Genomic DNA, 24,326 nt, shown 5'->3' with positions numbered 1-24,326 from the left:
GCTGACGTCACAGAGCCAGTGCAGAATCGGGCAAGATGGCGACAATGAAGTAAGGATCCGCCCACATGCCTGGACCGGCACCTGAATCAGTCTCAGTGAGCCGCTGAGAGACTGAGACAGCCGTTCCCTCCCCCTCCAGAGCCCAGCGCTCCAGTGAGTCCGATGGGGGGGGGGGAGGCAGAGGAGAAAGCCGGTGAGTGATAGTCACCAGCAATCTGCTCAGGGAGCTCTGAAAACCGAGCAATCATTGGTGTTGGATCGCTCGCTTCTCAGTGTTAGAGCTGGCAGGGGACGGATGCACCACCAGACCGATGCTGCATCCACCTAGGCAGGTATGATTGGGGAAAAAAATGCCAGAAATGCCTATCATATTTCCTGAGGTCCTAACATTCCAGGGCAGTACAGACAACCCCCAAATTACAACTTTTTCTAAGTAGACACCCCAAAGTATTTGCTGAGAGGCATGTTGAGTGCATGGAAGATTTTATTTTTTCAAGTTTTTGAAAAATGACATTTTTTTTTCTTATACACAAAGTTATCACTTTAATGGGATACTTCTCACACATGCCACAGGTATATGTGGAGTTAGTTACACCCAAAACACATTTTGCTGCTTCTCCTGAGTATGATAACCACATGTGAGACTTTTTGGGGGTCTAGCCATGTACAGGGGTCAAAAACCAAGGTCTGTTGCTAGACTGCTCTCGATCTGACATTTGCGGTGATACCTCACAAGCACAATGCAGACGCTGTTTACATACCGACAAGAGACCGCTGCATGCCTTTGAGGGGGGGGGGCCCTTTTATTTTTTTCAATTATTTATTGTGCTTTTTTTATTTTTACACTGTACCTTTTTTTTATCACATTTATTGTTATTACATGGGATGTAAATAAACACTGTGATAGCAAAAGGCAGTGGCAGGTACTCTTTTCTGAGAAATCTAGGGTTCGTTAGACTCTAGATCTCTCCCCTGTCCTTAAAACATCAAATAACATCAGGATAGGGGATGTGTGTGTGTGTGTGTGTGTGGGGGGGGGGGGTGCAGGGGAAGATCCGGGGGGGGCAATCCCCCCCCAGAAATTAGATGCGGGTGAGTTAGTGGGCGGCTCCGCAGGCAGACAGCTGGGCGGGTGACAGAGCGGGCAGGCCAGGCAGCTGAGCGGCTCCACGGGTGAGAGCAGGCGCGCCGGGCAGCTGGGCGGGTGAGAGGGCGGCTGGCCAATCAGCATCCCTGCAGTTCCGCACTCACTGTGCAGGCAGCCACGGGCAGCAGAGAGATTGCATCATCTCTCTGCTGCCTGACTCTGGGACACAGCAAGAGACAATCCCCAGCTTAGCAGGAAAGTGACACAGCAAGTGACAATCGGCAATGAGTGACAGGTGACATGGCAAGGGCCAATCCGCAAGGCGTGTGACAGTCCGCAACGAGTGACAGGTGACGTGCCAAGTGACAATCTAACATGTGGCAGGTTACGTGGCAAGTGACAGTCTGCATCTTCTGGCAGGTGACGTGGCAAGTGACAATCTGCAACTTGTGGCAGGTAACGTGGCAAGTGACAATCAGCAACATGTGGCAGGTGATGTGACAGTCCGCAACATGTGGCAGGTGACGTAGCAAGTGACAGTCTTCAACTTGTGGCAGGTGACTTGGCAAGTGACAGTCTTCAACTTGTGGCAGGTGACTTGGCAAGTGACAGTCTGCAACTTGTGGCAGGTGACGTGGCAAGTGACAGTCTGCAACTTGTGGCAGGTGACGTGGCAAGTGACAGTCTGCAACTTGTGGCAGGTGACGTGGCTAGTGACAGTCCACAACATGTGGCAGGTGATGTGGCAAGTGACAATCCGCAACATGTGGCAGGTGATGTGGCAAGTGACAGTCTTCAACTTGTGGCAGGTGACGTGGCTAGTGACAGTCCGCAACATGTGGCAGGTGATGTGGCAAGTGACAATCCGCAACATGTGGCAGGTGATGTGGCAAGTGACAGTCTGCAACTTGTGGCAGGTGACGTGACAATACCGCATCTGGTGGCAGGCGACAGTGGCAAGTGACAATCCACGTGTGACAGGTGGCATGGCAAGTGACAATCCGCATCTGGTGGCAAGTGACACACTCAGGGCTCCCACTGATTCTGCATTATGGTGAGTTGAACCATTTAATTTTATATAACCATGTAATAATAGAAATAATACGCTTCAATCATCTGACACCATAACAACCATGGTGCCGGGATGAATGAAGCGCTAACACCAGTCACTTCCCCCGATAAATTGCCCGCAAAAAAACTTATTTTCTGGCAGTGCCTCTCCTGAGACTAGACTCTGGATCTGCCCCTGGGGGGGGTATGGAACACTGTCCTAAAAAAAAATGGCAGTCTGGGAAGGGGTAGGTGGGGGTTGACGATTGCCCTGAAAAGGGTAGCCTGGGAGGGTAGGGGTGGGAGATGGAAAACTGCCTTGTAAAGGACAGCCTGGGAGAGGGTGGGTAGAGGGGTGTCATGCTTACCCCCTAATGCAGGTGGTCAGACACTATCGCTTGTTCTTCACCTTTGGCAGCCCCTTTTGCCATATGGAAAGCAGGCCTACCGGTATTCGGTTGCCCCAGGACTTATACACAATGCTATAGTGCCTGTCTACCATGCCGGGGCAGGCGCGCACTGAGTACAGCAAACAGGTACTTGCGGTTGACAGACAGACAGTGGTTAAATGACAGTCCATGTTTAAGGCAGGTAAGGTTCACAATAGTTAAGGTCACATCCGAAATCAAAAGGCAGGCAGAGTTCAGAGAGTAGTCGATATCCGATCCAAGGTTGTAAATGTGGAATCTGATCTAGCAGAGAAGAGAAGAAAGTGAGCTTGGAACACGTGTAACAAATGCAATATCGCAAACATGAGTCTGCAGGCTTGGATGGCTTAAAGTGATACTAAAGTCTCATTTTTTTTTTTGGTTTAAAAATTACAAACATGTTCTACTTACCTGCTGTGCAGTGGTATTGCATAGAGCAGTCCGGATCTTCCTCTTCACGGGTCCCTTGCTGGCGCTCCTGGCCCCTCCCTCCTGCCTAATGCACCCACAGCAAGCAGCTTGCTATGGGGGCACCTGAGCTGAGCTGCTGCTCTGTGTCCATTCAGACACAGAGCCACGGCTCGGCCCCGTCCCCTCTCTCTCTCTCTCCTATATGGCTCACTACCATTGAATGTCAGCAGCGGGAGCCAATGGCACCACGCTGCTGTCTCAGCCAATGAGGAGGGAGAGTCCAGGACAGCTGAGACTCTCGTGCAACATCGCTGGATTTAAATTTAGTTTGGTTTTTACCCAGAGACTGGTCACAACAATCAACCTGCAGATGTGGACAGACAGAAAGGGATGCATCATACCACAACTAGGATGCTGGGATGAGACCAGCAGCTCTCAAAGCACAGACGTGTTTACATGCTCCTGACAGGGAAATTGGAAGACTGCCCTGAAAAGGGCAGCCTGGGTGAGGAAGGGGTTGGAAATGGAAGACTGCCATGAAAAGGACAGTCTGGGAGGGTGTGGAGAGATGTACGACTGCCCTGAAAGGGCAGTCTGGGTGGGGTAGGAGTTGGAAGACTGCAGTGAAAAGGGCAGCCTGGGACAGCGTGTGTGTGGGGGGTGTCACGCAGGTGGTCAGACACTATCTCTAGCTTCTGTGTTCTTCACCTTTAGCAGCCCCCTTTCCCATAAGGAAAGCAGGCCTACTGGTACTTGGTTACCCCCAGGACTTGTATACAATGCTAAAGTGCCTGGCTACGACGTCGGGGCAGGAGCGAACTGAGCACAAGAAACAGGTACTTGCGGTTGGCAGACAGGTAAAGTGGTTGACTGTAGAGCTGCACGATTTTGGCTAAAATGAGAATCACGATATTTTTGCTTAGAAGATAGAACGAGATTCTCGCGGTGTAACATCTTTCACATTAAAACAAAAAAAACTGGGCTAACTTTACTGTTACTTTTTTTTTTTTAATTCACTGAAGTGTATTTTTTTCCAAAAAATTGCGTTTGAAAGACCGCTGGGCAAATACAATGTGACATAAAATATTGCAGCAATTGACATTTTATTCCCTAGGGTCTCTGCTAAAATATATATAATGTTTGGGGGTTCCAAGTAATTTTCTAGCAAAAAAAATTGATTTTAACTTAAGAAACAAGTGTCAGAAAAAGATTTAGACTTTAATTGGTTAAACTTCCTGCATTTACACATTGTTAAAAACTTGGCAGACTCCCTGGATTTTTTCTTTACACAGAAGTTTATCCCTTTGATCAAACAAGGAAGAGTTAGTTACAATGTTCCATGTTAAATACTTGGCAGACTGCCTGGATGTTTTCTTTTGACAGCTGAGTGAGCAGATAAGTCTCTCCACTTGTTATATGAAAGAATCGGTAAACTCTGTAATAGGGATCGTCAGGGGGGTTGAATCAAGATCATAATTAATTGTGCAGCTCTAGTTGAATGACAGACCAGGTTCAAGGCAGGCAAAGTTCACAACAGTTAGAAACACATCCGTAGTCAAAAGGCAGGGAGGGTTCAGAGAGGAGTCGATATCTCATCCAAATTCATCAACATGAAATCTAGCAGAGAAGAGAAGACAGTGAGCTTGGAACACGTGTAACAAAAGCAATATCACAAGCATTAGACTGCACACTAGGATTGCTGAAATCAAGTTTGGTCTCCACCCAAAGACTGCCCACAACAATCAACTTGCAGGTGAACAGACAAACAGGGATGCATCATACCAAAACTAGGAGAAGAGGGGGGCCAAACTTCCGGGTGACTTCGCCGCATCGAGATCAGCCTGAAGTAGGAGCAGATACCTGTCAAAATCAGGCACTTGCTACCCTCCTGAAAAGGTTCCAAATGTGGCAGCGAAGAGGGGAGGAGGCAAACGAGCAGAGCTTTCCCCTTTGGGTGGAGCGCCACTTTAAATCAAATGTCCCCATTAGAGTGCTTCCTTAACCGCTTCAATACCGGGCCAATTCTGACACTTTGCTCCTACATGTAAAAATCATTTTTTTGCTAGAAAATTACATAGAACCCCCAAACATTATATATGTTTTTTTAGCAAAGACCCTAGAGAATACAATGGCGGTTGTTGCAACTTTTTATCTCACACAGTATTTGCGCAGGAATTTTTCGAACGCGTTTTTTTTGGGAAAAAAACTGTTTTGTGTTTAAAAAAAAAAACAAAACAGTAAAGTTAGCCCAATGTTTTTGCATTTTGTGAAAGATGAAGTTACGCCGAGTAAATAGATACCTAACATGTCACGCTTCAAAATTGCACACACTCGTGGAATGGTGCCAATGTTCGGTACTTAAAAATCCCCATAGGCGACGCTTGAATTTTTTTTACTGGTTACATGTTTTGAGTTACAGAGGAGGTCTAGGGCCAAAATTATTGCTCTCGCTCCAACGTTCGCGGCGATACCTCACATGTATGGTTTGAATACCGTTTTCATATGTGGGCGGGACTTACGTATGCGTTCGCTTCTGCGTGCAAGCACACGGGGACAGAGGCGCTTTAAAAATTTTTTTTTTTTTTATTGTTAATTATATATTTTTTTTTATTTTGACACTTTTTTGAAAAAAAAAAAAAAATTGATCACTTTTATTCCTATTACAAGGAATGTAAACATCCCTTGTAATAGCAATATGACATGACAGGTCCTCTTAATAGTGAGATATGGGGTCAATAAGACCCCATATCTCACCACTAGGCTGAGAAGCCTGAAATAAAAAAAATGAAATAAAACGATCGCCGCTTCCAAGCCGAAGCGGCGCCGTTTTTTTGAATGGAGATACCGGGCGTGACGTCATAACATCGCGCCCGGCCTCCGACGATCATAGAGACTCCGGGGACCATCTGGTCTGCCGGAAATCTCTATGATCTGCATCCGGCGCATCCACTCTCCGCCTCACTGATCGTAACGGTGAGTCGGAGCAGGCACCGGAGGGCGGCGGGAGGGGGGGGGACGTCCCCTCTCGCCTCCCATAGGAACGATCAAGCGGCGGAACGGCCGCTATGAACGTTCCTATGGTGTAGAGATTCGCCGGCTGAAACCGGCAATATCTGAATGATATCTGTAACTACAGGCATCATTCAGATATACCCGCTCAAAGCCAAGGACGTCATATGACATCCTTGGTATTGAAGTGGTTAAAAAAGATGTCCCCATCGGCATGCCTCTTTGAATCAGGTGTCGCCCTTGGAGTAGCTCCTTAGATGAAGAGTCCCCATCGGCGTGCTCCCTTAAATCAGATGTCCCCATCAGAGCTGCTCTGTGAAAAACCATTACGCAGAGCAGGTAAGTATAATTAAAAAAAAATAATAATAACAAACATGTTATACTTACCTGCTCTGTGTAATGGTTTTGCACAGAGCAGCTCTGATGGGGACATCTGATTAAGGGAGGCAATTGGATGTGAACACGTGATTTAAGGGAATACTCTGATGGGGACATCTATTTAAGGGAGCACTCTGATGGGGACTCACTGTAAGGGGTGCACTCCATTGAAAACACCTGATTAAGGCGATATTAAAAAGTACTTGGTTTGTTTTTTAGAAAAAAAAAAAAGGAACTTTTAACTCAGTTGCCCCCGTCAGAGTTCTCCCTTAACTCATATGTCCCCATCAGACCTGGTAGGAGAGGCACAGCCCCCTTCCTGGCTGTAGAGCACGTGATTTAAATGTACGATATAAATATGAATGCTGTGCACACTGCTCCTCTGTACTCGGATCATTTCGTATTCATATCACACAATCAATACTTTACCGCCTCCAATCACAAGCCACGGCGCAGGCTCCGCCCACCGGCAACACGTCCGTCCTCCCTGAGTTCTCACTCTCCCCTGAGCAGAGCTGTGACGTAGTAAATAAAGGGGCGGCACACTTCGCATGTCCGTCCTCCCGAATTCCCAGTCCCCTTAGCAGCGCCATGTGACGTTTTAAACAAAGGGGCGGACCATGCGTCCTCGAGCCGCCCACAGGGAGGAGGCGGGTCCCAGACGCGCGCTGATTGGACGTGGGGCCACCGCGTGCCACTCTGTAGCGTTTACATTTTTTGATTAGCCGAGGTGCCATTCATCACACAGGCTCCGCCCCTGACTTCTCGCAGTGGAATGTCTCAGTAGGGAGGAGAAACACCGGCCTAGCTCAGCATGATCGATCCCTTAGTAAAAATAAAAAATATTCGACTGGCTTCAGTAAATGCCCGCCCCCTCTCTCTCTCTCTATAAACCCCATAGTGACAATCTCCTAACTTTTAGCGTCCAGCTGTGATGCTGTAGGAAGACATTAAGGTGGGCGGGGCGGAGGACGGCCGAATCGTCCTTTCAGTCTGATCCTCCCTCTGAGTGACGCACTCAAGTAATGCCCTCACGCCGCGCGTTCCATTTGATTGGATGGCTCTCTAACGGTCTCCCGAGCAGGCTCCGCCCCTCAATCCTGCTGTTTATCAGCTTTGAGCTCGCGGCTCTGCCATTGGCCAATCGGTGTCAACTGTGTACTCCTTATTGACAGCGTCGGTGTCCTCCCCCTTGGCTCCTCCCCCACATTCTCCGGAGCTAGTCACCTACAGAGAAATCTTATTATAGACTTACCTGTAGACAGGGGCGGCCTGGGACTGCAGTCAAGCCATCAGACCGTTGCAAATCAGTGGTCTTACTATCAGACAAGTTTTTTTGGTTGAATATTCAACACCGAAAAACGAAATATAACGTAATGTAATATATAAAATGAATGATTACACAGAGTTGTCACACATACATCACCCTCTCTAACATTTACAATACGGTATGACTTTACTGTGGACATTTAAAGATACAGAGCCCCAAATACCAACCCATTGGCTACAAACTGACACTTTTGCACTACTAAATGGGTTAAAAACAAAATCTCCCATTGGACCAAAACGTTTACAATGCAGATGTGTCATACACACCCCCCTCTATGATATCTTACAATATGGTATGATTTTACTGTGGAAATTTAAAGATACAGGGCCACAAATATGAACCCATTGGCTACAAACTGACATTTTCACAATACTTCAAAATGAGTCAGAAAACAAAATCTCCCATTGGACCAATACGTTTACAAATCTGATGTGTCATACACACCCCCTCTATGATATGTTACAATACAGTATGATTTTACTGTGGAAATTTAAAGATACAGGGCCACAAATACCAACCCATTGGCTACAAACTGACACTTTTCTGCACTACTAAATGGGTTAAAAACAAAATCTCCAATTGGACCAATACGTTTACAATGCAGATGTGTCATACACACCCCCTCTATGATATGTTACAATACGGAATGATTTTACTGTGGAAATTTAAAGATACAGAGCCCCAAATACCAACCCATTGGTTACACAGTGACATTTTTCCAATAGTTCTAAATGAGTCAGAAACAAAATCTCCCATTGGACCAAAACGTTTACAATGCAGATGTGTTATACACACCCCCCTCTATGATATCTTATCTAATATGGTATAATTTTACTGTGGAAATTTAAAGATACAGAGCCCCAAATACCAACCCACTGGTTATAGAAGCAACACTTTTCAAAAGTTATAAATAAAAAGTAAAATCTCTCATTGAAGCAACATAAGTCTAAAGGTTTTATGACCCCCCCCCCCCCCCCCCGAAACAGGGAGTAGATTGTTCAGGGATGATGTGGCTGAACTTATTCTATCTGTTGAATATCTGTAGAATTGACTGATTTACTGCTACGAAAATGTCACCCTTTGTTTTTCTTGCCTTTTTTTTTTTTTTAATAATTTTTTTTACATTTTTCAATTCCAGTGTTAATTTTGACCGCAAATTTTGATCTAGTTTTAGTTTTGACTAAAATGCCATTTCGTTTTGGTCATATTTTAGTCATCTGAATTGTTTTAGTTTTAGACTAGTTTTAGTAGAGTAAATAACAAGATTTTAGTCGACTAAATCTATTGTAGATTTAACCAACTAAAATGTAATGACCAAGATTACATACCTGTATGGTTGCCACCAATCCAGCTTTTCCCCCGACAGCCTGGGTTTGGAGTCGGGTGCCCTGAAACCCGGACACCCGACTCAGCTGGGACCGGATGGCAACCTTTAATTAACGGCCGCACTGATGTGAATTCAGTGTGTCCGGTCATTTCGTAACTGCAGGGCTGCCCGTAACAGGTGTGTGCACTGTGCCAGCGCACAAGTCACACACTCCGCGACCCCCTCCGGCCTGGCTCTGGCCCAAAGGGGGTCACGGACTTTTTTCCCCTATCACCAGCACCCGTCGCGGGCTGCCCTGCGGTTCCGCAATGACTTTCTGCACTGAGTTCATTAAAGGCTGTCGCCCGGTCTCTACTAAGTCGGGTGTCCGGGTTTCAGGTAGCCTGATATCTGGGCACCCGACTCCAAACCCAGACTGTCCGGTTGAAACCCGGATTGGTGGCAAACCTAAAAGGTATGTAATCTCGGTCATTACATTTTAATTGATTAAATCTACTATAGATTTAGTGAACTAAAATCTTATGTTATTTAGTCGACTAAAACTATTTTAGTCAAAACTAAATTGAAATGAAAATTTGTGTTCAAAATTAACACTGGTATAGAAAAATGTAGAAAAATAAATGTAAAAAAAGTAAGAAAAACAAAGGGTACTGAAAAATGTTCGTAGCAATAAATCAGCCAGTTCTACAGAAATTTAACAGATAAAATAAGTTTAGCCACATCATCACGGAACAATCCACTCCCTGTTTAGGGGGGGCATAAAACCATTGGACTTAGGCCTCATTCACACAGGATGTTAGAAAACCCATGCCAGGAATAAGCGGCTGTAAAAACATACTTTTAGTAGCTTCTTACATTGGTGTTAATGCACGCTTAGCCACGCTAGCTTTTAGCAGCGTTCCTCTGCCTCTATTCAAAGTCAATGGTCCCCTATGAAAGCCCATTGATTTGAATAGAAGTCGCACCAATAGAAGTCAGATCATGATAAACTTGTCAAAAAAAAAAATGGCGTGGGGTTCCCCCCAAGACCATACCAGGCCGAAGAGGTATGTATTTTAAGGGGAACCCCCCACGCCAAAATATGGCGTGGGGCCCCCCAAAATCCATACCAGAACATTATCCGAGCACACAGCCTGGAAGGTCAGGAAAAGGGGAAATGATCAAACGCACAAACCCCGTCCTGGACCATACTAGGCCACATGCCCTCAACATTTGGGGGTGGGTGGTGCTTTGGGGCAGGGGGGGCCTGTGCCCCCCCACCCTGAAGCACCCTGTTCCCATGTTGATTGGGAGGAGGGCCTCTTCCCGACAACCCTGGCCATTGGTTGTCGGGGTCTGTGGGCAGGGGGCCTCTTCCTTCCGATCTCTTCTCCCTCAGGCGATGTCTTCATCTGGTTCTTCTCCCTCCGCTGATGTCTTCTTTTGCTGCCATTTCTCCTCTCCCCGCTGTCTTCTCTCTCTGCTGGTTCTCTGCTCTCCGCTATCTTCTCCCCCTGTTCTTCCTTCGCTGTTCTCTCAACACTCTCTCCTGCTGTAATGCTAGGGCTGCCATGTGGCATTACTTATATAGCCATGTGGCGGGCCACCCAGTGATGTCATCTGGAGGCCCCACCCCTTGTAAAATTACCGCCCGGGCATTATGGGGCGGTGTCACAAAGGGGTGAGGCCTCCGGATGACATCACCGTGTGGCCCCGCCCCATGGCTATATAAGGAATGGCACACGGCGGCCCTAGCATTACAGTGGGAGAGAGCGTTAAGAGAACATCGGAGGAAGAACGGGGGAGAAAATAGTGTAGAGAGGAGACCCAGAAGAGGCAGAAGACAATGGAGAGAGGAGAACTGGCAGAGGGAGAAGACAGCGGAGAGAGGAGAACCAGCAGAGGGAGAAGACAGCGGAGAGAGAGGACCCAGCAGAGGCAGAAGACAGCAGAGCAAGGAGGACCGGCAACGGAATAAGACATCAGTGGAGGGAGACAAACCACCAAAGGGAGAAGAAATCAGAAGAAGAAGAGACGCCGGAGCTGCTTCAATAATTACTTTGTCAAAAACCTGAGTACTGTTTTTTATTTTTGACTCTTTTTTTGGGGTGAACGGGTAGGGGTACAATGTACCCCAAACTCATTCATAGGGTGGGGGCCGGGATCTGGGGGCCCCCCTTGTTAACCACTTCAGCCCCGGAAGGATTTACCCCCTTCCTGACCAGAGCACTTTTTACAAATTGGCACTGCGTCGCTTTAACTGCTAATTGCGCGGTCATGCAATGCTGTAACCAAACAAAATTTGCGTCCTTTTCTTCCCACAAATAGAGCTTTCTTTTGATGGTATTTGATCACCTCTGCCGTTTTTATTTTTTGCGCTATACACGGAAAAAGACCGAAAATTTTGAAAAAAAATGATATTTTCTACTTTTTGTTCTAAAAAAAATCCAATAAACTCAATTTTAGTCATACATTTAGGCCAAAATGTATTTGGCCACATGTCTTTGGTAAAAAAAATGTCAATAAGTGTATATTTATTGGTTTGCGCAAAAGTTATAGCGCCTACAATCTAGGGTACATTTTCTGGAATTTACACAGCTTTTAGTTTATGACTGCCTATGTCGTTTCTTGAGGTGCTAAAATGGCAGGGCAGTACAAAACCCCCACAAATGACCCCATTTTGGAAAGTAGACACCCCAAGGAAATTGCTGAGAGGCATGTTGAGCCCATTGAATATTCATTTTTTTTGTCCCAAGTGATTGAATAATGACAAAAAAAAAAAAAAAAAAAAAAAATTACAAAAAGTTGTCACTAAATGATATATTGCTCACACAGGCCATGGGCATATGTGGAATTGCACCCCAAAATACATTTAGCTGCTTCTCCTGAGTATGGGGATACCACATGTGTGGGACTTTTTGGGAGCCTAGCCGCATACGGGGCCCCGAAAACCAATCACTGCCTTCAGGATTTCTAAGGGCGTACATTTTTGATTTTACTCCTCACTACCTATCACAGTTTTGAAGGCCATAAAATGCCCAGATGGCACAAACCCCCCCCAAATGACCCCATTTTGGAAAGTAGACACCCCAAGCTATTTGCTGAGAGGCATGTTGAGTCCATGGAATATTTTATATTTTGACACAAGTTGCGGGAATGTGACAATTTATTTTTTTTTTTTTTTTTTTTTTGCACAAAGTTGTCACTAAATGATATATTGCTCACACAGGTCATGGGCATATGTGGAATTGCACCCCAAAATACATTCTGCTGCTTCTCCTGAGTATGGGGATACCACATGTGTGGGACTTTTTAGGAGCCTAGCCGCGTACGGGACCCCGAAAACCAATCACCGCCTTCAGGATTTCTAAGGGTGTACATTTTTGATTTCACTCTTCACTGCCTATCACAGTTTCGGAGGTCATGGAATGCCCAGGTGGCACAAACCCCCCCCAAATGACCCCATTTTGGAAAGTAGACACCCCAAGCTATTTGCTGAGAGGCATGGTGAGTATTTTGCAGCTCTCATTTGTTTTTGAAAATGAAGAAAGACAAAAAAAAAAATTTTTTTTTTCTTTTTTTAATTTTCAAAACTTTGTGACAAAAAGTGAGGTCTGCAAAATACTCACTATACCTCTCATCAAATAGCTTGGGGTGTCTACTTTCCAAAATGGGGTCATTTGGGGGGGGTTTGTGCCACCTGGGCATTCCATGGCCTCCGAGACTGTGATAGGCAGTGAAGAGTGAAATCAAAAATTTACGCCCTTAGAAAGCCTGAAGGCGGTGCTTGGTTTTCGGGGTCCCATACGCGGCTAGGCTCCCAAAAAGTCCCACACATGTGGTATCCCCGTACTCAGGAGAAGCAACAGAATGTATTTTGGGGTGTAATTTCACATATTCCCATGGCATGTTTGAGCAATATATCATTTAGTGACAACTTTGTGCAAAAAAAAAAAAAAAAAAAAAAAATTTGTCTCTTTCCCGCAACTTGTGTCACAATATAAAATATTCCATGGACTCGACATGCCTCTCAGCAAATAGCTTGGGGTGTCTACTTTCCAAAATGGGGTCATTTGGGGGGGGGGTTTGAACTGTCCTGGCATTTTATGCACAACATTTAGAAGCTTATGTCACACATCACCCACTCTTCTAACCACTTGAAGACAAAGCCCTTTCTGACACTTTTTGATTACATGAAAAAATTATTTTTTTTTGCAAGAAAATTACTTTGAACCCCCACACATTATATATTTTTTTAAAGCAAATGCCCTACAGATTAAAATGGTGGGTGTTTAATTTTTTTTTTTCACACAGTATTTGCGCAGCGATTTTTCAAACGCATTTTTTGGGGAAAAAACACACTTTTTTACATTTTAATGCACTAAAACACACTATATTGCCCAAATGTTTGATGAAATAAAAAAGATGATCTTAGGCCGAGTACATGGATACCAAACATGACATGCTTTACAATTGCGCACAAACGTGCAGTGGCAACAAAATAAATACATTTTTAAAAGCCTTTAAAAGCCTTTACAGGTTACCACTTTAGATTTACAGAGGAGGTCTACTGCTAAAATTACTGCCCTCGATCTGACCGTCGCGGTGATACCTCACATGCATGGTGCAATTGCTGTTTACATTTGACGCCAGACCGACGCTTGCGTTCGCCTTAGCGCGAGAGCAGGGGGGACAGGGGTGCTTTTTTTTTTTTTTTTTTTTTTTTTTTTATTATTTTTTTGCTTTTTTATCTTATTTTAAAACTGTTCCTTTCATTTTTTTTTTTTTTTAATCATTTTTACTGTTATCTCAGGGAATGTAAATATCCCCTATGATAGCAATAGGTAGTGACAGGTACTCTTTTTTGAAAAAATTGGGGTCTATTAGACCCTAGATTTCTCCTCTGCCCTCAAAGCATCTGACCACACCAAGATCGGTGTGATAAAATGCTTCCCCAATTTCCCAATGGCGCTATTTACATCCGGCGAAATCTAAGTCATAAAATGCTCGTAGCTTCCGGTTTCTTAGGCCATAGAGATGTTTGGAGCCACTCTCGTCTCTGATCAGCTCTATGGTCAGCTGGCTGAATCACCGGCTGCATTCTCAGGTTCCCTGTTGAGACAGGAGAGCCAGAGAAAAACACGGAAGACGATGGGGGGGGGGGGGGGGGGGGGCATTCTCTCTGCTTGTAAAAGCAGTCTAGAGGCTAATTAGCCGCTAGGATTGCTTTTACATGAAAGCCGACCGCTGGCTGAAAAGAATGATACCAAGATGATACCTAAACCTGCAAGCATCATTCTGGTATAACCACTCAAAGTCGTGAATGCTGTACCTGAAGACAAAAATATGGCTAACAATAAAGCACAGTAAACGGTAAAGTATAAAAAACTGCATACCTGAAAAGCAAACATGATAAAACATAATAACAATAAAACATTGCAGAATAGAATACAGTAAAAAAGAGCAGAACAATAGAGAGAATAGAGAGAGAGAGAATAGAGAGAGAACAATAAAACGACAACTATTATTTTTTATTTTATATTTTTGTTTGTGTTTTTTTTTTTTTACACTTTTTTTGTAACTGTACCTTTTGTAACTGTAACCGGTTCCAGGTTCGGGTCTCTCAAAATGCGATGGCATCTTGGGAGACCCTGTGAAAGTGTGTCCTAGTCTGTGCAATGCTGTACCCTACGCTAATACTCAGCTAGTGAATGGTAGCGTTCAAAACATTCACCAATGCAAAGACCAGGATTGTCAGGACAGGAGGGACAATAATAGCGGGTGTCACGCCTATATCCGCGCTTACTGCAGACACGACATCTTTTTTGGGGGGTTCGCTGGGTAGGGGTACTCGGGAGGACATAAAAATGCCTCTCATGCAGCCGACTGCATTTGGTTGGGGATGTGAATGGGGAAGTACGGGCGCTGCAGAAGTGGTGGGTTCCCAATTAGGATTGGCGAATGCAGCAGGAAGGGCATTATGGGCACGACGGGCCTGTGTTTGTCTTCTTGGTGGCAGCGGGACACTACTTGTGCTTGCCACCTCACCAGCTTGAACTGCACTTATGGGACTCGCCACGTCACCAAGTGTTACTGCAGTGCTGGTTTGACTACGACCGGGGTGTACTAGGCCGCTGGCGCTTGCCAGTTCACCAAAACGCTACCAAAAAAACTGTTAACGATCGCAGGGATCAGGCCTGACTCTGCGAACGCTGCAGTTATGCGTTTAGTGTTTTGTAAGTGACAGTGATCGATCGATACTGCACTTGGGTGGGCTGGGCGGAGGGACAAAACGCAGGTGCTAGCAGGTATCTGGGCTGATCCCACTAACACTGCGTTTTTGGGAACCCTAAACTGCTGGGGATGCTAGTATAGATCTGATCGGATCAGATATTGATCAGTTCAGATACTATACCACTAAGGGAGGTGTATGCTGCGTGCGTGGGTGTTAGCGCTACTGGCACTAACCTGACGCTGCCTGGGGCTGGTGCTTGCCAGTTCACCAAAACGCTACCAAAAAAACTGTTAGCGATCACAGGGATCAGGCCTGACTCTGCGAACGCTGCAGTTATGCGTTTAGTGTTTTTTTAAGTGACAGTGATCGATCGATACTGCACTTGGGTGGGCTGGGCTGGGCCAGGCGGAGGGGCAAAACGCAGGTGCTAGCAGGTATCTGGGCTGATCCCGCTAACACTGTGTTTTTGGGAACCCTAAACTGCTGGGGACGCTAGTATAGATCTGATCGGATCAGATATTGATCCGTACAGATACTATACCACTAAGGGAGGCGTATGCTGCGTGCGTGGGTGTTAGCAGTACTGGCGCTAATCTGACGCTGCCTGGGGCGACGCATATCACCGCCGGGCGATCAGGGGGCTAAATCTTTATTCGGTAATAAACGGCGGGTGCCCTGACACTATAAAAAATAAACAAACTAACCAGCGTCAACCGTAACGGTTATACAGTGATCAGTGGTGAAAGGGTTAACTAGGGGGCAATCAAGGGGTTAAAACATTTATTAGGTAGTATATGGGGGTCCCTGTCGCTATAAAACGCTGACGGCGAACCTAAATATTTACCTCACTAACTAGCGTCACCAGCGACACTAATACAGCGATCAGAAAAATGATCGCTTAGCGACACTGGTGACAGGGGGTGATCAAGGGGTTAAAACTTTATTAGGGGGGGTTAGGGGGGTACCCTAGACCTACAGGGGGCCTAACACTCACTGCCCTGACACTAACTGTCACAAACTGACACTATGCAGTAATCAGAAAAAAAAAAAAAAAAAAAAAAAAAAAAAACCTGCTTGGTGTCAGTTTGTGACAGGGGGGGGGGGGTGATTGGGGGGGGATCGGGGGGCGATCGGGGGGGGGATCGGGGTGATTTGTGTGCCTGGCATGTTCTACTGTGTGTGTAGTGTGTTGTGCACTCACATTTCAGTCTTCTCTCCTCGGCCCGGAACGGAAAATACCGAGCCGAGGAGAGATGACATCATTTCCTCTGCCTCTGTGTACAATACAGAGGCAGGGAAATGATCCCATTGGCTGGGAGCGATCGCGAGGGGGGGGCCACGAATGGATGGCCTCCCCCTCACCTCCGATCGCCGGGGGACATTTGCCGACCGCCGCAGGCACCGGGGGGGGGTCCGATCGGACCCCCCACCCGCGGGCAGGCAAGGACGTACATGTAAGTCCTTTTGCCTGCCCGTGCCATTCTGCCGACGTATATAGTCGTGCGGCGGTCGGCAAGTGGTTAAAGGGGCTTCCAGATTTCGATAAGCCCCCCACCCGCAGATCCCGAGAACCACCGGGCAGGGTTGTCGGGAAGAGGCCCTTGCCCCATCAACATGGGAAAAAGGTGCATTGGGGTGGAGGGGCAAAGGCACTCACCCCCCCATGTTGAGGGCACGAGGCCTGGTATGGTCCGGGGGGGAAGCACTAGCCGTCCCCCCCTCCCCTTTCATGACCTGCCGGGCTGCGTGCTCAGATAAGAGTCTGGTATGGATTTTAGGGGGTACCCCAGAAACTTTATTTTTTTCATTTTGGTGAGGGTTCCCCCTTCAAGATCCTTAGCGCACAAGCCGCACCGCAAGTTGGATCATCATGATCCAATTTCTGGTGCGACTTCTATTCAAATGAATGGGATCACATAGGGAACCATTGATTTTGATGCAGCTGTATCCAGCGTTAAGCCGCATTTAGCAGCTTTTACCATTGTCAGACATTTTTACAGTTCTAATGCCTCTCCTCAGAAAGCGCTGGCCCTGGGGTTTTTTTTGCAGCTTGAAAATGCCTATACCACTTACAGCTCCTAAAAGCCTGTATGTGCATGAGGCCATAGAATAACATTTAAGCTGCAAAAAGAAGTCTGATGCTGCGAAAAGCAGCTGTAAAAATGCCCTGTGTGCATGAGGCCTTATGTGTGAAGGGGTGTAAATGTAAATATTGTAAGCTATCATAGAGGGGGTGTGTATGACACATCTCATTCGTAAACGTTTTGGTCCAATGGGAGATTTTGTTTTGGACCCATTTAGAAGTACTGGACAATTGTCATTGTGTAACCAAAGGGTTGGAATTTGGGGCTCTGTATCTTTAAATTTCCACAGTAAAATCATACCATATTGTAAGATATCATAGAGGGGTGTGTGTATGACACATCTGCATTGTAAACGTATTGGTCCAATGGGAGATTTTGTTTTTGACCCATTTAGAAGTATTAGAAAAATGTCACTGTGTAACCAATGGGTTGGTATTTGGGGCTCTGTATCTTTAAATTTCCACAGTAAAATCACACTGTATTGTAAGATATCATAGAGGGGGGTGTGTATGACACATCTGCATTGTAAACGTTTTGGTCCAATGGGAGATTTTGTTTTTGACTCATTTTGAAGTATTGCGAAAATGTCAGTTTGTAGCCAATGGGTTCATATTTGGGGCCCTGTATCTTTAAATGAACACAGTAAAATCATACCGTATTGTAAGATATCATCGAGGGGGGTGTGCATGACACATCTGCATTGTAAACGTTTTGGTCCAATGGGAGATTTTGTTTTTGACTCATTTTGAAGTATTGCGAAAATGTCAGTTTGTAGCCAATGGGTTCATATTTGGGGCCCTGTATCTTTAAATGAACACAGTAAAATCATACCGTATTGTAAGATATCATCGAGGGGGGTGTGCATGACACATCTGCATTGTAAACGTTTTGGTCCAATGGGAGATTTTGTTTTCAACCCATTTAGAAGTATTACAAAAAAAATTCAGTTTGGAACCAATGGGTTGGTATTTGGGGCCTTGTATCTTTAAATTTCCACAGTAAAATCATACCATATTGTAAGATATCATAGAGGGGGGTGTGTATGACATATCTGCATTGTAAACGTTTTGGTCCAATGGGAGATTTTGTTTTTGACTCATTTTGAAGTATTGCGAAAATGTCAGTTTGTAGCCAATGGGTTCATATTTGAGACTCTGTATCTTTAAAGTGGTGTTCCACCCAAAAAAAAAAAAATACATGAATGTGCCTAAAAAAAAAAAAAAATAAAATAAAAGTCAGCAGCTACAAATACTGCAGCTGCTGACTTTTAATTTTTTTTTTTTTTTAATGGGAACTCCTCTTTAAATTTCCACAGTAAAATCATACCATATTGTAGGATATCATAGAGGGGGGTGTGTATGACACATCTGCATTGTAAACATTTTTGTCCAATGGGAGATTTTGTTTTTGACCCATTTTAGAAGTATTGGAAAATTGTCACTGTTTAACCAATGGGTTCATATTTGGGGCCCTGTATCTTTGAATTTCCACAGTAAAATCATACCGTATTGTAAGATATCATAGAGGGGGGTGTGTATGACACATCTGCATTGTAAACGTTTTGGTCCAATGGGAGATTTTGTTTTTAACCCATTTAGTAGTGCAAAAGTGACAGTTTGTAGCCAATGGGTTGTTATTTGGCGCTCTGTATCTTTACATTTCCACAGTAAAATCATACCGTATTGTAAGATATCATTTAGGGGGGTGTGTATAACACATCTGCATTGTAAACGTATTGGTCCAATGGGAGATTTTATTTTTAACCCATTTAGTAGTGCAAAAGTGTCAGTTTGTAGCCAATGGGTTCGTATTTGAGACACTGTATCTTTAAATTTCCAAAGTAAAATCATACAGTCGAATATTAATAAAGTGGCATATTGCCTAATGTAAAAGGTGGGTAATAAAGATGAATACTGTGTTGTTAAAAAATACGCTGCATACGTAAATTAATAAGGAATGAAAGCTACAGGTGAATGGAGTGAATTCACAACTAATTCCAGATGCAGACCCTACACCTATGGTGTGAAGAGCAATAGAAATGCATGTGGAAAAAACAAGCAAATAAAGCAAATTGAATATAACACATAAATATAATGTGAACCGCACTCAAGTACAGAGTACCTCTGAGTGTCAAGAGTGATCACAGTAAAGTGATATATATGTGATATATAAGTGATATATAAAATAATCAAGATGTAAAAATAAACCACACTATAGTGCAAGGTTACTATGAGTGTCTTGAGGGATCAAGTTGGAAGTGATGCCATAAAATCAGAAAAGTGAAAAGTAAAAGCTGTGCATAAATAATCTGAACTTATGGTAAAGGTGTGACTAATCCTTCAGCTGCAGTGCAAACCTTTATAAAAATAAATATAAACATAAACGCATATGGATAAAAATAAGAATAACATAGACCGCACTCCAGTGCAGTATAAAAATAATTATCCTATAAAAACCTATACAGGGTGATGTTAAAGTGTCCAGTGTCGGCAATCCATGCTCACAGAAATAGTACAGCGTCCAAAAAACAAAGTGACTTTGTGCAGCAAAAGTTGTTTCAAAAAACTTCTTAAACGTGCTTAATAGGGAACGTGAAGGCAACAGCTAGATTCTAACGTTGCTTTCCTCAGATGGGTGAGGGGTGTGGAGTGAAAACGCCAATCCTCTTCATGCAGCAATCCTATAATGGAGGGCAATGGCCCCTTACCTCACTGTGCTGAGGTTACAGCATGAAGCAGTGTGTATGATGTCTCCTATGGGGGTCAATCCTGGGTCTCAAACTGTCCTTCAGTATGCCTCAGATCGTGCAGGGGGCACAGCGGCCAGAAGGAAAACAAAAATGCCACATAGTGTAGTAATTTTGTAAAGTGAAGGCTTTATTCAAAGAAGTTTTCACTCCACACCCCTCACCCATCTGAGGAAAGCAACGTTAGAATCTAGCTGTTGCCTTCACGTTCCCTATTAAGCACGTTTAAGAAGTTTTTTGAAACAACTTTTGCTGCACAAAGTCACTTTGTTTTTTGGACGCTGTACTATTTCTGTGAGCACGGATTGCCGACACTGGACACTTTAACATCACCCTGTATAGGTTTTTATAGGATAATTATTTTTATACTGCACTGGAGTGCGGTCTATGTTATTCTTATTTTTATCCATATGCATTTATGTTTATATTTATTTTTATAAAGGTTTGCACTGCAGCTGAAGGATTAGTCACACCTTTACCCATAAGTTCAGATTATTTATGCACAGTTTTTACTTTTCACTTTTCTGATTTTATGGCATCACTTCCAACTTGATCCCTCAAGACACTCATAGTAACCTTGCACTATAGTGTGGTTTATTTTTACATCTTGATTATTTTATTTTTATGTGTTGTCACTCTGCATATATATCACTTTACTGTGATCACTCTTGACACTCAGAGGTACTCTGTACTTGAGTGCGGTTCACATTATATTTATGTGTTATATTCAATTTGCTTTATTTGCTTGTTTTTTCCACATGCATTTCTATTGCTCTTCACACCATAGGTGTAGGGTCTGCATCTGGAATTAGTTGTGAATTCACTCCATTCACCTGTAGCTTTCATTCCTCATTAATTTACGTATGCAGCGTATTTTTTAACAACACAGTATTCATCTTTATTACCCACCTTTTACATTAGGCAATATGCCACTTTATTAATATTCGGCATTATTTAGATACGTTTACACTAGGACTAGCGCAGCACCACCCCTCTTTGTTTTATTCTAATTATCCTTTAGGGCCAGGTTGGACCCTTTTCGGTGCAAGCTGCTTGTCCCTCCCCCCTCCATATAGTTTTCCAATTTTGCATGGTAGCGCAGGAATACCATACTTACCAAAATCATACAGTATTGTAGGATATCATAGAGGGGTGTGTGTATGACACATCTGGATTGTAAAAGTTTTTGTCCAATGGGAGATTTTGTTTCTGACCCACTTTGAAGTATTACAAAAAAAGTCAGTTTGGGGCCAATGGGTTCATATTTGGGGCCCTGTATCTTTAAATGTCCACAGTAAAATCATACCATAATGTAAATGTTAGAGAGGGTGATGTATGTGTGACAACTCTGTGTAATCATTAATTTTATATATTACATTACGTTATATTTCGTTTTTCTGTGTTGAATATTCAACCAAAAAAACTTGTCTGATAGCAAGACCACTGATTTGCAACTGTCTGATGGCTTGACTCCAGTGGGCTGGGCAGGGTGGCAATCTCCCCCTGGGCCGCTTGGTAAAAAGGCTGCACTCAGCTGGGTAATGAGGGGCCAGTGACACTATGCACAGCCACCGGCCGCGGCTAACCAAATGCTGTGTTTGCAGAGCGGTAGGAATATTGCCTGCTGGAACTCCGAGTTAACACAGGTCACGGCCGCCGCTCACCTCCCGCTGTGCGGCCGTGCCTGTGTCAAGCTTCGAGGTAGATAGCTGCAGGGCTGAGCTTAGCTATGTCTCGTCTCAGACATAGCTCAGCCTCAGAGCACACCGGCTTTGACATCCCCTTCTCTCTCTGCACAGACACGAGGAGAGATAGAGCTCATCTGCTCCTCCTCCTTCTGGGTCTGCTCCACCCACACTTCCTGGGCATGTGTGGGCACTGGGCAGGAAGTTTGAACCCAGAAAAGCGGCAGACTGTGCCTCAGCCTCCATCCTGGTAAGCTCACCCTCTCTCCTGCCTACCATTATACAAAAAGGGGTACTCTGTGGACTTTGCTAAAGGGGAGGGGCAGGCTTTGGTGAGCAGAGACCCCCTTTACACCAGCATCCACAGCATGCCCCCTTAAATCAAGTTTCTCAGAACATCCCTTACATCAGATCCCCCCCTTAAATCAGGGTTCCCCTTTACATTAGAGGGGGGCCTCTGTGCGGACTCTGATGTAAGAGAGAGGGGGGCCTCCGTGCGGACTCTGATGTAAGAGGGGGGCCTCCGTGCGGACTCTGATGTAAGAGGGGGGCCTCCGTGCGGACTCTGATGTAAGAGGGGGGCCTCCGTGCGGACTCTGATGTAAGAGGGGGGCCTCCGTGCGGACTCTGATGTAAGAGGGGGGCCTCCGTGCGGACTCTGATGTAAGAGGGGGGCCTCCGTGCGGACTCTGATGTAAGAGGGGGGCTCCGTGCAGACTCTGATGTAAGAGGGGGGGCTCCATGCAGACTCTGATGTAAGAGGGGGGGCTCTGTGCAGACTCTGATGTAAGAGGGGGGGCTCTGTGCAGACTCTTATGTAGGAGGGGGGCTCTGTGCAGACTCTGATGTAGGAGGGGGGCTCTGTGCAGACTCTGATGTAGGAGGGGGGCTCTGTGCAGACTCTGATGTAGGAGGGGGGCTCTGTGCAGACTCTGATGTGGGAGGGGGGGCTCTGTGCAGACTCTGATGTAGGAGGGGGGCTCTGTGCAGACTCTGAAGCTTACATAATAATGTACAGGGGTCAGGAGTATGTAATGTACAGCTTGTAGGGCTCAGGAATGGGTAATGTACAGAGTGCAGGGGTCAGGAGTATGTAATGTACAAGGTTCAGGGGTGTGTAATGTACAGGGTGTAGGGGTCAGGAGTATGTAATGTACAGGGTGTAGTGGTCAGGATTATGTAATGTACAGGGTTCAGGAGTTTAATGTACTCTGTGCAGGGGTCAGGAGTATGTAATGTACAAGGTTCAGGGGTGTGTAATGTACAGGGTGTAGGGGTCAGGAGTATGTAACGTACAGGCTTCAGGAGTTTGTAATGTACTCTGTGCAGGGGTCAGGAGTTTGTAATGGAAAGGATTCAGGAATATGTAATTTTACAGGGTGCAGGGGTCAGGAGTGTGTAATGTACAGGGGTGAGAGTCATGGTACAAAAAGGGGGTCCCATGAGGACCAGAGTGAATAAAGGTGTTCACTGTACACTCTGTTAGAAAGAGGCCCCCTCCAGGTTCCATTATACTACTTTGTAGTCTCTAATGGGGCCTGGAGGAGAAGCTTTCTAACAGACGCTCTGTTGTACTTTGTACGAAATGAAGGGGCGAGGCCAGGGGCGGGTCATGGGTGGGGCCTGACAGGGGGCCCTTGCTTTATTTGTTCCGGGGGCCCTGAGTGTTATCAGTCCGCCTCTGCCGGCAAGTGTACCATAATGCTCTCCCTGTTACTGAAGTGGTTAATTTAAAGTGGTGTTCCGGCCAAAATGATACTTTTTAAATAAAAATACCCTTATAATACACAAGCTTAATGTATTCTAGCAAAGTTAGTCTGTAAACTAAGGTCTGTTTTGTTAGTTTATAGCAGTAGTTTGTTATTTTATAAACTTACAGCAGGTCGTGGCCATCTTAAGTGTGGGCATCTGAAGCCAGACTGTATTTCTTCCTGGATCTCATCCTTGCAGATCTCGCACATGCTCAGTGCAGCACAAGCAGTGTAATAGGTTTCAGGTCAGGTTTCCATAGAAACGGCAGTTTCAGAGGAAGTTGCCGCCCCTTCCCAGAAGGAATTGCAAACAGGAAATTATGCGATGGGCCGCGGAAAGGGAAGAGGAAGTGAAAAATGAATACAGCAGATATACAGTAGGTGCTGAGAAAAAAAATTTAAAAATATCCAATTTGTTTACAGTGCACAGTTTAGTGAGGGATGCTGAAGAGTTGTAAAAGTGGGTGGAACTCCACTTTAAAAGAAAATAAAAAAATTGGGGTAGGGGGTTAATTAATCTACAATGATATTTGTTATATGCAGCATGGAGGAGGTTAATGTATTGCTATTGATCACTGATGCATTAGTGACCAGTGGCAGTTAACCTCTTTATGCTGCATTAGCAGCAGTGGTGTCAGTGTTAATTAACCCCTTCATGCTGCAGCATAAAGGAGTTAATTAGCACTGACACTGGTGCCACTGCCACTAATGCAGCATAAAGGAGTTAATTAACTGCCACTGGTCACAAATGCATCAGTGACCAATAGCAATACATTAACCCCCTCCATGCTGCATATTCTAAATAGCATTGTAGATTAAAGTAGTT

At 45.0% G+C, this 24,326-nt stretch overlaps 1 long non-coding RNA gene across 2 annotated transcripts in view; it reads right to left on the bottom strand.

Annotated features, from left to right (window-relative positions):
- Positions 1-466: 466 nt before the first annotated feature.
- The window catches only part of LOC141140672 (uncharacterized), a 38,345-nt gene continuing 14,485 nt past the window's right edge, over positions 467-24,326 (bottom strand). The window contains exons 2-3 of one of the 2 annotated variants that reach the window (XR_012243980.1): positions 6,793-7,188; positions 467-4,593 (exon numbers count right to left, since the gene is read on the bottom strand). This is a non-coding gene — a long non-coding RNA (uncharacterized lncRNA). Of the gene's footprint in view, positions 4,594-6,792; positions 7,642-24,326 lie in introns of those variants that run through there. The other variant, XR_012243979.1, reaches the window with a different exon arrangement.

The sequence above is a fragment of the Aquarana catesbeiana genome, linkage group LG04 (assembly GCF_042186555.1).
Source record: "Aquarana catesbeiana isolate 2022-GZ linkage group LG04, ASM4218655v1, whole genome shotgun sequence".
In the NCBI taxonomy this organism is placed as follows: Eukaryota; Metazoa; Chordata; class Amphibia; order Anura; family Ranidae; genus Aquarana; species Aquarana catesbeiana.
Note: the sequence above shows the minus strand (reverse complement) of the source record. Positions and strands in the feature narration are given on the sequence as shown.